Raw genomic sequence first — 16,471 nt, 5'->3', positions numbered from 1 at the left:
ATTTTACGACGTCAACGCATGGAAAACTCTAAAAAACACAGCTAACGAACGATTTCGAAAGTTTATTAAATCGTTATCTTGCCACAGGCAGCATGAAACACCGCCGAAAACTATTAAATTTAATAACTGTATACCAGTGCACAAATAACTTTGCCAGTACCTAGTTTTATAACCGCTACAGCTGCAACTGCACGCCGCAAATTGTAAATACACTACCTAATGGTATTAAGACGGCGTGAAATGGACGGACTTGCAGAGACATGAATGAAACACCCATAGTCTAGTTTCGAACGGACAAGGGGTCCGTAGAAATGGAGCAGGAAGTTAAGCTTAGGACTAGTAGGACACTGAAGGACCCTGTAGAGCGGGCTGCCAGGTAAGACACATGGGAGGACCAAGAAAGTTTTCAGTCAAGCATAAGATCCAGGAATTTAGTAGTTTCAGCGAATAGAAGATGGCTCTTAGCACTATGGGACTTATCAGCTGTGGTCGTCAGTCCCCTGGAACTTAGAACTACTTAAACCTAAGTAACCTAAGGACATCACACACATCCATGCCCGAGGCAGGATTCGAACCTGCGACCGTAGCAGTCGCGCGGTTCCGGACTGCGCGCCTAGAACCGCGAGACCAGCGCGGCCGGCTGAACAGAAGAACAAAAGGCTCAAGACGTAAGAACGGTGGAAGAAACCCAATGAGCCGCCAAAAATTCGTACAATCTATACTGTCACTGGAAAACCGAAAGCCGTTGTTGATGCTCCAAGGGTAAATACGATCGAGATATCGCCGAAGATGCCGCTCAAGGAGAGAAGTCCATAGAGAACTCTAATATATCACAAAGTCGTTGACGAAAAATGGAGCTGGAGAACCCCGGCGGAACACAGGCCATAAAAGGGTTAGTGGCGGTAGCAAAGAAGATAACGCTCAGGACGATTCCTGCGGCACCCCGTTTTCGTGCGTAAACGTGTTCCGACAAGGCCGAAACCACGTGTACCTTCAAAACCATATCTTATAAATATTCCTGAAGGAAACGGGGCAGGCGGCCTCGAAAGTCTCACGTGTATGAGGGTGGTCCATTGATCGTGGCCGGGCCAAATACCTTACGAAATAATCGTCAAACGAAAAAACTACAAAGAACGAAACTTGTCTAGCTTGAAGGGGGAAACCAGATGGCGCTATGGCTGGCCCGCTGGATGGCGTTGCCGAAGGTCAAACGGATATCAACTGCCTTTCTTTTAAAATAGAAAACCCCCATTTTTTATTACTTATTCGTGTAGTACGTAAAGAAATATGAATGTATTAGTCGGACCACTTTTTTGGCTTTGTGATAGATGGCGCTGTAATAGGCACAAACATATAGCTCACAGTTTTAGACGAACAGTTGGTAACAGGTAGGTTTTTTAAATTAAAAAACAGAACGTAGGTACGGATGAACATTTGTTTCGGTTGTTCCAATGTGATACATGTACCTTTGTGAACTTAACATTTCTGAACGCATGCTGTTACAGCGTGATTACCTGTAAATACCACATTAATGCAATAAATGCTCAAAGTGATGTCCGTCAACCTCAATGCAGTTAGCAATACGTGTAACGACATTCCTCTCAACAGCGAGTAGTTCGCCTTCCGTAATGTTCACACATGTATTGACAATTCGCTGATGCATGTTGCCAGGCGTTGTCGGTGGATCACGATAGCAAATATCCTTCAACTTTCTCCACAGAAAGAAATCCTTGGACGTTAGATCTGATGAACGTGCGGGTCATTGTATGGTGCTTCGACGACCAATCCACCTGTCATGAAATATGCTATTCAATACTGCTTCAACCGGACGCGAGCTATGTGCCGGACATCCAGTTGTTGAAAGTACATCGTCATTCTGTCATGCAGTGAAACATCTTGTAGTAACATCGGTAGAACATTACGTAGGAAATCAGCATACATTGCACCATTTAGATTGCCATCGATAAAATGGGGGCCAATTATCCTTCCTCCCATAATGCCGCACCATACATTAACCCGCCAAGGTCGCTGATGTTCCACCTGTCGCAGCCATCGTGGATTTTCCGTCGCCCAGTAGTGCATATTTTGGAGGTGTACGTTACCGTTGTTGACGAATGACGCTTCGTCGCTAAATAGAACGCGTGCAAAAAATCTGTCATCGTCTCGTAATTTCTCTAGTGCCCAGTGGCAGAACTGTACACAATGTGCAAAGTCGTCACCATGCAATTCCTGGTGCATAGAAATATTGTACGGGTGCGATCGATCTAGATGTAGCATTCTCAACACCGACGTTTTTGAGATTCCAGATTCTCGTGCCATTTGTCTGCTACTGATGTGCGGATTAGCCGCGACAGCAGCTAAAACACCTACTTGGGCATCATCATTTATTGCAGGTCGTGGTTGACTTTTCACATGTGGCTGAACACTTCCTGTTTCTTTAAATAACGTAACTATCCGGCGAACGGTCCAGACACTTGGATTATGTCGTCCAGGATACCGAGCAGCGTACATAGCACACGCCCGTTGAGCATTTTGATCACTATAGTCATACATCAGCACAATATCCACCTTATTCGCAATTGGTAAACGGTCCATTTTAAGACGGGTAATGTATCACGAAGCAAATACCGTCCGCTCTGGTGGAATGTTTCGTGATACCACGTACTTCTACGTTTGTGAGTATTGCAGCGGCATCTATCACAAAGCGAAAAAAGTGGCCCAAATAAAACATTCATATTTCCCTACGTACTACACGAATATGTAATAAAAAAGGGGTTCCTATTTAAAAAAAAACCAAAGCAGTTGATATCCGCTTCACCTATGGCAGTGCCATCTAGCGGGGCAACCATAGCGCCATATGGCTTTCCCCTTTAAGCTAGACGAGTTTGGTTCTTTGTAGTTTTTTCGTTTGATGCTTATTTCGTGAGATATTTGGCTCGGTCACTATCAATGGACCACCCTGTATAGTAGGGAAAATGCCAGTCCTCCAGTCCGCAGCTCGTGGTCGTGCGGTAGCGTTCTCGCTTCCCGCGCCCGGGTTCCCGGGTTCGATTCCCGGCGGGGTCAGGGATTTTCTCTGCCTCGTGATGACTGGGTGTTGTGTAATGTCCTTAGGTTTGTTAGGTTTAAGTAGTTTTAAGTTCTAGGGGACTGATGACCTTAGATGTTAAGTCCCATAGTGCTGTGAGCCATTTTTGAACCAGTCCTCCAGCACGTGTCATGGGGTTTAAAAAAAAAAAACAAAAAACCCACACAAACACAGCCACAGACTGGTATTTCCACAGAAAACCATTCATGACATGGATTGGGAAAGTGAAGATATGATCAACTGCAGAACGGCGCGTTTGGTATCCATATTGTGCAGTGGTTAGTAGACTGCAAGACTCGAGCCACCATACCAACCGGCCATGAAACATATGTTCCACCACCTTGAAAACACAGCTTGTGAGAGATGGGGCGGTGGCTAGAACGGAGCTGTTGGTCCTTAGCGGGTATGACAATGGTTTCATGCTAGCGTCTGGCATACGTGCTATCTGCCCTAATGCGATTGTACATATGAAGGAGAAAGTTGTTGCCTATAAGAGGAAGGTGTTCCAATATATGAATGTGAACATCGTCCAATTCTGGGACGGAAAATTGGAAAGAAGTGACAGCACGATCTGGCTCCCTCATGGGAGCTCGTACAGGCGGCGCTGTAGCATTCATGAAGGGTATCACCGGAGCCTCCTTCACTCGTTTCCGATTAAGGATGAAGGTTTGACAGCGGATGGAGATCGAGACCTCTGCAAAACAGCTGCCTAAGATGTTGAAGATAGCAGTCGGGTCCACAATGACGTCATCTGCTATGGTCAGGAAACTGGGTAATGGACCTTTGTCCCAGAGAGCCGTCGTAGGCTGTCTCGCATGACGGAAGAGGAAGTGAGACTATTAAAACAACTAGTAATGGAAACCCGGCTACTTTGCTACTATCCCGAAAATGCAATGAGACCGCACATGCAACTGTTGATAACAAATACCGTTCGGCATCTTAGGATGACGATTAAAAATTCGGAGAGCATGTCTCCGCGAACGAATCGCTTCGTGGCACACCTTAGTCCGCCAAGAGACCGGGACATGGCGTGGTAATATGGAACGTACGGAACGCTCTGTAGCGTTAAGGATAATGTTTGTAAGTTATTCTACCTGGTCATCAGAACTATAGAAATGTTGTTCTTCGAAGGTCGTTATGGAGGCGTAAAACCTCCAGTTGGCCATAGAAAGCTGTCAGTAAAGTTTACACATAGGTGGGATAAGAGTCAGCAAATGAATAAGACACGGAAAATGGTCGCTCGAGTACGTGTCAGAGACAACAGACCACTCAAGACTTCGTGCGAGCTGGGCAATGCAGAATGGTTGGGTTGGGTTGGGTTGTTTTGGGGGGGGAGAGACCAAACTGCTAGTTCATCGGTCTCATCGTATTAGGGAAGGACGGGGTTGGGAAGTCGGCCATGCCCTTTCAAAGGAACCGTCCCGGAATTTGCCTGGAGCGATTTAGGGAAATCACGGAAAACCGAAATCAGGATGGCCGGACGCGGGATTGAACGTCATCCTCCCGAATGCGAGTCCAGTGTGCTAACCACTGCGCCACCTCGCTCGGTAATGCAGAATGAGCGATACAAATGGGAATAGGTAGACGTTGCAAAGAGAAAAGGTGAAGCGAGGAAGAAAAATGCAGACTGCAACAATTCAGTGAGATGGAGTGGCTATGAATGACATCCCGGATGAGCAGCATGACTCCCAAACGCGATGGAATGCCGACCTCAGGCAAACGGTCCAAGCGGACCGGAAGGAAGTGCGAAAGGGTAAACTGGTCGCGAGGACGATATTTTTCATTCATTGGAGACAGAAACCAGAAAACAAACCGATGCTGCGAATCCAAGAGAAGCTGTAGTTCATCGTAGTTGGATCTAATGCCATGGACGTTCAATTAGAGGAGAGTCATGATGGGAAAAGGGGAGGAGAGAACAAATGAAGGGTTATAACATCAGCGGGTTCCAAGCGTTAGCCTCGAAAGACTCATTGCCATAGGGCGCAGACAAGGGACGACCCTGTTCCGTGAGATGTACAGGGGCGTCGCAGTTCCCTGAGTCAGCATGTGGATTACAGGGCAGAAACACGGCAGGCAGTGCGCACCGTCGAAATTGAAGTCGGCCGGGTGAGAGTGTAATGTAGCGACACCTTTGAGATCTCCAAGTCGGGAAGGAGAAAAGGGTTAGTCTCTGTTTGATTTTTTAGAACCTTTGCGGTTGGCAGATGAAGACTCAAAAGTCTGTTGGCTAGAAGCTTTCGTGTGAGTATTTCTTTTGTCCTTTGTAAAACAGGTGGTTTCGCCACCGGGGACGAAGATTTGGTGGCTTGCCGCGCAGCTGGAGGAGAAGGTGATGGGGTTGTTACCGTGATACTGAGCGATTTTACAACTGCAGTGATGAATTTCAGGTCTCAAGACTGCTTGATCGCGTCCTTCATGGAGCGAGTTCTTTGTAGCAAGAACGATACTGTGCGTTCCAAATGGTAAAATGCAGGGCTTTGGACTGGCGAACAACTTGCGAGCGACAGGGTGAGGTATTTTTCCGTTCACACGGATTTCATGGACGGCCCACACATCGAGAAGTATGGGAAATTCCCGGGATGAGGCTGCATGGTCGCCATTGGAATTAATACATCAGGGAGAAGGAGGGGGCAATTTCCCTTGTGAGCAACCCTACCACAAGTAACACATGTGGTCATGTTTTTACAGGACATGCGAGAGTTGTTTGGTGCGGCCCACAACGAATTCCTCTTCTGGGCCAACCTCTTTATCTCAGAGCAGCGCCTGCAACTTACTTCCTCAACTATTTGCTGAATATATTCCAGTCTCTGTCTTCCCGTATAGTGTTACCCTTTACAGCTATCTCTAGTTGCGTGGAAGTTATTACTGTCCTGTCCATTCTACGTCAGTATTTTCCAAATATTCCGGCACTCTCGGACTGAACGCAGAACCTTCTCATTCTTTACCTAATCAGTCCACAAATTCTCAACATTTGTCTGAAGCACTACATCTCAAATGCTTCGATACTCTTCTGTTCCAGTTTTCCCAAAGTTAATGTTTCACTACCATTCAATGCTGTACTCCAAACGTATATTCTTAGAAATTTCTTCCTCATATTGAAACCTATGTTTAATACTAGTGGATTTCTCTTGGCCAGGAACGCTCTTTTTGCCAGTTCAAAAGTGGATTTGATGTCCTCCTTTATCCACCCGTCATTGGCAATTTTGCTGCCTGGGTTATAGCATTCTTTAGCTTCATCTACTTCGTGACCACAAATCCGCATTTCTGCTACTTCTCATTACTTCCGTCTTTCTTGGATCTACTCTGAGTCTATATTCTTCACTCATTAGACTGTTCTTTCCTTTCAACTATTCACGTCATCCTTCTTCAGTTTCATTGAAGATAGTAATGTCATCAGTGAACCGTTCCATTGATATCCTTTAATCATGAATTTAGTTCCACTCCTGAACTTTTCCTTTATTTTTTTTCTTCAGTGTGTGGATTGAAGATTAGGGGTGATAGACTACATCCCTGTCTTGTACCCTTTTTAATCCGAACACTTCGTTCTTGGTCGTCCATTCTTATCATTCCCTCCTAACTCTTGTACATGTTGTGCATTACCCGTCTCACTCTATAGCTTACCTTTAATTTCCTCAAAATTATAAGATCTTCCACCATTTGACCTTGTCATACGTTTGTTCCAGGTCGAAAAATTCTATGAAAGTGCCTTGATTTTTATTTAGTCTTGCTCCCTTTGTCAACCGCAATGTCAGAACTGTCTGTCTGGAGCCTTTATCTCTCCTAAAGCCAAACTGATCGTCATCTAACACACCCTCAATTCTCTTGCACATTCTTCTACGAGGGCTATTCGTAAACTAAGGAACGAGGGGTCGCGAAACGGAAACCAGAGGGAAAGTAAAAACTTTTTTTTTTTTTTTTTTGCAACATTTAGCTACAACTTCCAGCTACTTCTCCTCATAGTCGCCGATCCGACTTAGACGTTTGTTGTAACGTTGTACCAACTTTCCAGTACCTTCCTATAGAAGGCAGCCTTCAGTACTTTCAGCCAATTCTCTACGCTGGCCTACAGCTTGTTGTCTGTGACAAAATGTTGTCTTCATAGCCAGCGGTTCATCTGAGCAGAGATGAAACTCAGAGGGAGACAGTTATGGGATGTATTCTGGGCAGTAAAACATTTCCAATTGAAAGCGATGCAGAGCATCTTCATTGCCTCTGCAGAATGCGGCTGAGAATTGTATTCAAGAAGAAACCGCACGACAGTTATGTAATGTTGGCTGCATAGCTTCAGGCATAATTTCTCACTAGGCCCTCATACTTGGCGGGTGACACTAGGTATATTTATGTGTTCCCTGTGTGCTCAAAACTAAAAAGAACAGAACGACGTAAGGTGATCGACGGTCATACTAGAGACACAGCCCAACACACCATGTGCAAAATTTCATCGGATTTTCACTATGGTTTCCATTTCGCGACCGATCGTTCTATACTTTTAAAGTAACCCTCGTATATATTATTAATGTCAGCATCTTGGATGAATGAAGTGTTAAGCTGATTATGCGACACTTCTTGCACTCTTCAGCTTCTGCATTCTTCGGAACTGTGTAGATGATATTTTTCCGGAAGTAAGACGGTATATCACCAAACCTATTGCTTCTACACATCAACGTGAATAGTGTTTTGTTATCACTTCCCTGAATCATTTTAGAAACTCTGATGGAATAATTTCTATCCCTTCTGCGATATTTGATCTTAAGCCTTCCAAACCTTTTTTTCTGATTCTAATACTGGATCCGCTATCTAATTCTATATTGACTCCTGTTTCATCTTCTATCGCATCAGACAAATCATCCTCCACATAGTGGTCTTCAGTGTTTGCACCTATCCGCTCTCTCCTCTGCACTTAACAGTGGGATTCACGTTGTACTCTTAAAATGACGCCACCATTTCTTTTCATTTCACCGGAGATTCTTTTGGCTTTCCTATATGTTGAGTCATTCCTTCCGACAATCATACCTTTTTCGATTTCTTCACATTTTTCATGCAGCCATTTCGTATTAGCTTCGCTGCACTTCCAATTTCGTTCATTCCTCAGCATCTTGTTTTTCTACATTCCTGAATTTCCCCGAACATCGTTGTACTCACTTCTTTCATCGATCAACTGAAGCATTTCTTCTGTTACCCACGTTTTCTTTGCAGTTACCTTCTTTGCACCCAAGATTTTGCTTCCAACTTCTGTGATGGCCCTTTTGGTGTCCATTCCTCTTCAACTGTACTGCCTATTGAGCTTTTCCTTATTGCAGTATCTATAGCTTTAGAGAATATCAACCGTATTTCATTATTCCTTAGTTCTTCAATATTCCACTTCTTTGCGTATTGACTCTTCCTGACTAATCTCTTGAACTTCAGCCTACTCTTCATCTCTACTACATTGTGATCTAAGTCCATGTCTGTTACTGGGTAAGCCTTGCAAATCCAGTTTTTCGCATTCTCCGCCTTAGCACTATGTGATCTAACTGAAATCATCACGTATCTGCCACTCTTTCCCAAGTATACCTCCTCTTCTTGTGATTCTCGAAGAGAATATTCGCTATTACCAGCTGAAATTAACGCAGAATTCAGTTAGTCTTTCTCCCCTCTACTCCTAGTACCAAGCCCATTTACTCCCGTAACTTTTGCTTCTACTCCCTACCCTACAACGGCATTCCAGTCCCCTACCGCTATTTCATTTTCATCTCCCTGACGTACTGTGTGACCCTTTCAATATAATCATGTACTTTCTCTATCTCCTCATCTTCATTTTGCGACGGCGGCATATATAGCTGCTGATCGTCAGAACTAGGTGTGGGATAGCCTTGAGGGGAAAATATAGAAGTTGGAACGCGTATTTTGTCATTTGTTGTGTTGTGTTATACACTTTACTACCTAATGACACACTAACATTACAATTTCAAAACCTATTAAGGAATCACAGCTCTGACCAAAACTTGAACAGATTCATATCCTTTAAGAAAACATGTTTAACAATCGTACCATTAAAAGTGGGACATGAAAATCGAAGGTACAGAGTTCCAAAAACAAGAAAATTTACGTCATATGAGCGTGGCTGCAAGCAGCTTCAACAACAATTATATCAACCAATGAATTACAGTAACAGCCGATAAGTGTATTGACAATAGCTCAATTCCTTTAAAAAATAACTTTAACAATTCACCATTACGAGCACGATATTAAAATCGGAAGTACAGAGTTCCCAAAATACGAAAAGTCACACAACTGGACGTGGGTGCAAGCAGGTTCAATAAACACTTTGATCAACAAATGATTTAAGTAAGAGCTGTTAAATGTACTAACAAACTGTTGCCTTAGTTAACCATTACATAATCGGATAACATTCATCCAAATACGGGAATGATCACAATACACGCCACTGATTGTGGCTGTTGTAAGGGCGTTCAGCAGTGCATAACCCTAAATAAGAAAATCCCCTAAACAAAAAAATACACACCCCTCAACAGATCAACTGGGAGAGGAAAAAATTTAGACATAAATGCCCACCCGTATATGGGAAGCAAACACTAACAACAACCAGAACGACTGTGCGGCTGAACCGGGGGAGGTACGAGTCCTCCCTCGGGCATGGGTGTGTGTGTTTGTACTTAGGATCATTTGGGTTAAGTAGTGTGTATGATTAGGGACTGATGACCTTAGCAGTTAAGTCCTATAAGATTTCCCACACATTCTTAACAACCAGAACAAGATTTTCACTCTGCAGCCGAGTGTTTCATTAACAACAGCGTTGGCAGAATGACGGTGAGTTCTTATGCAGGAACCCTTCAGTCGCCAATGCTATTATGCAGTATTTAAGCGGTGGCGGTGTTGCAACCCGAGACCGAGGACGTTTTGAGTACTAACCAAAGACGCTACCAGTAGACCATGGTTTTTTTTTTTTTTTTTTTTTTTTTTTTTGACAAGGAAACCCTTGAGTCCGAGGTCACTAGTTCAGTCTTTAGTGAGACTCATATGAAAGTGTTGTGTTAACAATGATGACAGAAAAAATAGTAGCTGCAAATGGCTTACCATATGCATCAGGTGGGCAACAGAAAGAAAATGTTCGGGTTGTGTAGAGCCCAGTTTCTGCGGGATATGTGTATTACACTTCACGAAATGGACGTCGTCGACATTCAGGAAAAGTTCAAGCAAGCAGTTGTCTAGAACCGTGAATACCGAGTGAAAAATGGGGGGTGATATGGCCTCAAAGGTTCGCACCAGCTAGATCGAAGGCGAACTTCTTGGGACTTACGAACTATGAAGAACATCCAGCCAGGAATCTACTCTTGAAGATAGCATACAGAATCGTCTTAGTGTACCGGAGTGACGAGAACTGATGGAATGGGTTGGCATGCAACCAAATGCGAAACATTCTGTCATGGAGCATACATCGAGCCCTTCATATGTCGGACACTCAGATCAATCCCAAAGGTTGTATGTCGATAGAATATGTGCAAAAACACCGATTTGGTTCGTGCTATGTGCTGTCGTCCAGTAGAACTTGTGTTAACGGTAATTATATGTAACACCAGAACCACGGAGCACAGGAAAAGAGTATCTGTGAGCGAATTATTCGAAGATTTCACGTGAGTTAGTTGAGAGTGAAGTCGTCGACCATAAGTCACGCGTTCAAACCCCAATGAAGACGATTTTTTTTAACTCTACGCTTGAAACTGTTATATGGGAGAACATTCTCCTAACATGTAAAGGGACATTTGGGAGTTTGTTGCAGTGTTCCTATGGTAGTTGCTTTCGCTTCGTCAGCCGACGAAGGAAGCCTACAGACTACATTGGTATAGGTAGTTGTGATTTTCTATCGGACAAGTGCGATCGATCATCGCACCTATCTGTACAAATTTACTCTATAGGTTTGCTGCTTTGAGGTAACGAAGCGAAAGAGACTACCAAAAGAATACTGATACAAACTCCCAAAAGTCATTTTACGTGTCAGGAAAATGTTCTCTCATATAGCAGTCTCACGCGTAGAGTAAAAAAAATCGTGATCATTGGGGTTAGAACGCGGAGCCCTTGGTTCGACGACCTCACTCTCAACCAAATCACGCGAAAGCTTCAAATAATTCGCTCACAGATACTCTTTTCCTGTGGTCCGTAGTTCTGGTGTTACTTTTAAGTACCGTCTACGCATGTTCTACTGGACGGCAGCACATAGCACAAACTAAATCGGTGTTTGGGGCATACGTTTTATGTCGATAAACGTTTGGTACTGATCTTAGTGTCTGACATCTGGAGGTTTGGGTGTTGGTGTCAAATTGGCTATCCTTTAAAGCTTAACTGCAAATACTGCTGTAATATGCTTTATAGGAACGGAAAAACAAACACCCATAGGATGAATCTGTCCAGAGGTTCCAGTATGAACTGCAATGTCTCACGCAGGGTTTTCTCTAAATGAGCACAGATTTTATACCAGGCCAGGAATCAAGAAGAAGCAAGTTATTTTCACCAGTTGTTGACCAGAAGCAGTGCTCATATCATAGTTGTAGTTCTCTAACGCCCATTTTCCATTCTTGCTTGCTCTGACGTAGATAGTCCTTAATGCCCTTGCTACATCGCCGGCCGGAGTGGCCGAGCGGTCCTATGAGCTACAGTATGGAACCGGGCGCCCGCTTCGGTTACAGGTTCGAATCCTGCCTCGGGCATGGATGTGTGTGATGACCTTAGGTTAGTTAGGTTTAAGTAGTTCTAAGTTCTAGAGGACTGATGACGTCAGCAGTTAAGTCCCATAGTGATCAGAGCCATTTTTGAACCTTGCAACATCACGCACACGAGAAAGAATCGTAGGGACAGGGCTCCTCCGACCTCTTGCTGTACAATAAACAACTTTTCAGCCTATTTAACATCTACATTAACAGTCGGTATAATTATATATGAGTACTTTAAGGCACTGACGTTGGTTGATCTTGATACATCTATCATGATAGTTATAATTTCCAGGTTTCTTTTGAAATGCCCTTACTGTTCAAATTGCAGCTGGTCGGAATTGAAAACATATTCATTACTGAACGATAGTATAAGGTTTTATATCTCATGTACAAATATTCGCTAACATTCCGCAGTATCATTTGCATTGTCAAGTTGACTCTCTGCTTGAAATTTCGTTACCTTACGTCTTTCAATTTTATAGCACTATTCGTAGTGATGCAACGGTTTTCTACTTTTCTTCAAAGCACTGTAATCTATGTCGCGCCCAGTTTGATGTACATAACGGAGTAGGTCACTATCATGCACTTCCTGTAAACTGTTTCGGGAATCCTTGAAATGCGCAAACATGACTTTTTGTAACGAATGCGTCTTGTTCTCCCTTGAATATCCGTAACATTTATTATGCACTACCCGGTCATATTGCTGCAGACGTATTCGATATCTATTCATTACTTTTGAACTATCCTGCGGTTCATCATACTACAATGAAGAGACGAAAGACTACTACTCCTGCCTAAAACCGTTTAGGCCCCCCTCCCCCCCCCCCCCCCCTCCGATCACGCAGAAGCGCTGGAGGACATGGACTCGACCAATATCTGAAGTAATGCTGGAGGGAACTGACACCATTAATCCTGCAGGGCTGTTCATATATCCGCGAAAGATTTCTTCTGAAGAGCACGTTTCAAGGTATCCCCGATGTGTTCAATAATGTTCATGTCTGAGCAGTTTGGTGGTCAGCAGAAGTGTTTAAACTCAGAAGAGTGTTCCCGGGGCCATTCTGTGCAATTCTGGACGTGTTGTCCTGCGGGAATTGTCCAAGTCCGTAGAAATGCGCAATGGACCTGAATGGATGCAGGGCGGTTACGTACGTGCCACCTGTCAGAATCGTATCTAGACTTATCAGTGGTCCCATATCATTCCAATCCCACGCCACACACCATTACAGAGCCTCCACCAGCTTGAACAGTCCCTTGCTGACATGCAGGATCCATTTATTCATGAGGTTGTCTCCATACCAGTACACAGCCATCCTCTCGGTGCAATTTGAAACGAAACTCGTCCGACCAAGCAACATAATTCCAGTCATCAACACTCCAACGTCGGTGTTGACGGACCCAGGCAAGGCGTAAGGCTTTGCGTCGTGCGGTCATCAAGGGGACACGAGAGGGCCTACGCCTCTGAAAGGCCATAGCGATGATGTGACTGGTTCGCACGCTCACGCTTGTTGATGGCCTAGTATTAAAATCTGCAGGCAATTTGGGGAGGGATTGCACTTTTGTCACGTTGAACGACTCTCTTCAGTCGTTAGTCCTGTTCTTGCAGGATTTCTTTCCGGCCGCAACGATTTCGGAGATTTGATGTTTTACACGATTCCTGATATTCACGATACACTCGTGAAAATTCCCACTTCATCGCTACCGTGGAGACTGCGTCCCATCGCTCGTGCGCCGACTATAACACCATGTTCAAACTCACTTAAATCTTGATAACCGGCCATTGCAGTGGCAGTAACCGATCTAACACCTGCGCAGAAGCTTGTTGTCTTACATAGGCGTTGCTGATCGCAGCGCCGTATCCTGCCTGATTACATGTCTCTGTACTTGAATACGCATGCCCATACCAGTTTCTTTAGCGTTTCAGTGTATGTACAGGGCTATTACAAATGATTGAAGTGATTTCATAAATTCACTGTAGCTCCATTCATTGACATATGGTCACGACACACTACAGATACGTAGAAAAACTCAAAGTTTTGTTGGGCTGAAGCCGCACTTCAGGTTTCTGCCGCCAGAGCGCTCGAGAGCGCAGTGAGACAAAATGGCGACAGGAGCCGAGAAAGCACTCACATCAGCCAGTCATAACAGTGCAACGACACTTCTGGGCGAAGTTCGACAAAGATCCACCAACTGCTAACTCCATTTGGCGATGGTATGCGCAGTTTAAAGCTTCTGGATGCCTCTGTAAGGGGAAATGAACGGGTCGGCCTGCAGTGAGCGAAGAAACGTTTGAATGCGTGCGGGCAAGTTTCACGCGTAGCCCGTGGAAGTCGACGAATAAAGCAAGCAGGGAGCTAAACGTACCACAGCAGACGGTTTGGAAAATTTTACGGAAAAGGCTAAAGCAGAAGCCTTACCGTTTACAATTGCTACAAGCCCTGACATCCGATGACAAAGTCAAACGCTTTGAATTTTCGGCGCGGTTGCAACAGCTCATGGAAGAGGATGCGTTCAGTGCGAAACTTGTTATCAGTGATGAAGCAACATTTTTTCTTAATGGTGAAGTGAACAGACACAATGTGCCAGAACTGCGAGCTCGCATCAACGATGCTTTCGAACTCATTGATGGGGACATGCTCCGCCGAGTGTGGGAGGAACTTGATTATCAGCTTGATGTCTGCCGAATCACTAAAGGAGCACATATCGAACATTTGTGAATGCCTTAAAAAACTTTTTGAGTTTTTGTATGTGTGTGCAAAGCATTGTGAAAATATCTCAAATAATAAAGTTATTGTAGAGCCGTGAAATCGCTTCAATCATTTGTAATAACCCTGTATAGTACCCACTTCGTACTACGTTTCCCTGGAAACAGGGTTTGTGGCACCCTGCCCGACAAGGTTGATGAAATACATGTTTCGACATCTGTTTCAGTATCACTTTAAGATGTTAAGTACGTACTGTCATCATTGTACCCATCATGTACATTACATTATCTGCACATTCACTCTATAGAATTCCTTAGGTTCCTTTGTGACGAAATGTCAACTTATCAGCTGTTGTAAATATAATGCCATCTTTGCTTTGCTTTTGTATAAACACCACTAGCACTGTAGCACTGTTGTGAGTTACTCGTCGACTAAGCAGTTCAACTGCGCTCCCTAGTATCATGCCGTGCTCCCCACTGGATATCTGCAGTTGCCATTAGTAGCCAGTGTTGCGGTTACATGTAGACAATATACTGTATGAGGCGTCGAATGCCATTAACATCACTGGTCATTTAGGACATCTCAATCAAGAGGTTCCTTGTGAGGTTTATTTTTTCGATGATCTACAATGAAGTGTATGAAGTCCGACATCTATGAGTAGCTATTTCTCTTTCATCAATATTTCGGATCTACACCCACCTGCGTAATTGAGTGGTGAGGGCGACCAACTGCCATCTGAGAGACCCGCGTTCGATTCCTCGTACTGCCCGACATTTTGCCTTGATGTAAGGACTGGTAGAAGGTGCTTTCAGCCTGGTGTTGCCAACAAAGGAGTTACTGGACCGATTAGTAGCGGTTCCAAGGTTAAAAAATCCGGCAAGGAGAGGGAGAGGTGTGTGCTGCCGACACGCCCCACGATACGGCATCCAATGGCGTCATTGACAGAGAGCAATAAGGCGCTCTGTCGGCCCCCATTGGTCCACCTATGGCCGGAATGCGGAAGTTTACCTTAGATTACATCGCATCCCAATAAGCTCGCTGCTAAATCAAATGGAACACCTTAATAACTCACCAGCTCTCAGCAAGATCTCGGGTTATCATTGAACCTCATTAGTATTTTGAGGGAAACGGAATCTCTCTCGACAGATTTTTTACAGTCTTCTGAGAGTTTCTTGGAATTAACAAAACAAATGGTTGCAGCTCTGAAACGATGCCTTATAAGCAGAATAGGGCTTCATCCGCCCTTTGACACTTTCTGTCGTCATCGTAACAAATGAACGCCACAAAGATTAGGTTCCTCACTGAGAGCTCGTGAAATTTCTACAAGGCTACTAATAACTCACACAAACACGAACGGACAGAACTAAGTGCCGTAAACTAACATGCAGTAACAGTTATTTAATGCACCTTGTATTCATCATCGCAATTATTGCAATAATACAGTGAAAGTATCGTCCAGGCGCGATAGATTTTTAGCGCTCGCATCGGTCGATTGTCTAGTGAGCAGTAAAATTTCGATTCTTCGTGCACTCCGCCAGGGGATAATTTATTCCGTCGGCAACCAGTGGAGTGCCCCCTCTCTTGCTCGCTACTCCTGCTCTACCCCCGCCCTCCTTTCTCCCTACGACCCTCAGCCCTTTACATATACCCACCCCTGCGGCTCTAGTGGCGGTTGCTCGGAGTCTCGAGTGCTACGCTGACTTCACGCAAGAGACACAGCGTGTCCGCGTGATGAATATTCAAGCTGGCGGCGGCAAACAGGGTGTTTCAAACATGCAAATTTTTATGTGTAATGCCACTTTACATTTTTAAAAAGTACCCCTTGCCCTCCCGTAAGGGGTCCTACACGCATTCGTTGAAGGCAGTCGTGAATTTTGTTTTGTTTGGAAGGTGAATATTTTGCTTCTTCCATTTGCAAGCAATTTGAAAATGTTAGCTTTCATCAGAATGCTGTGCCTCGGGCGGTCGAGTTA

This window comes from Schistocerca americana, chromosome 3, assembly GCF_021461395.2.
Source record: "Schistocerca americana isolate TAMUIC-IGC-003095 chromosome 3, iqSchAmer2.1, whole genome shotgun sequence".
Lineage (NCBI taxonomy): Eukaryota > Metazoa > Arthropoda > Insecta > Orthoptera > Acrididae > Schistocerca > Schistocerca americana.
This window is presented reverse-complemented; position numbering follows the sequence as displayed.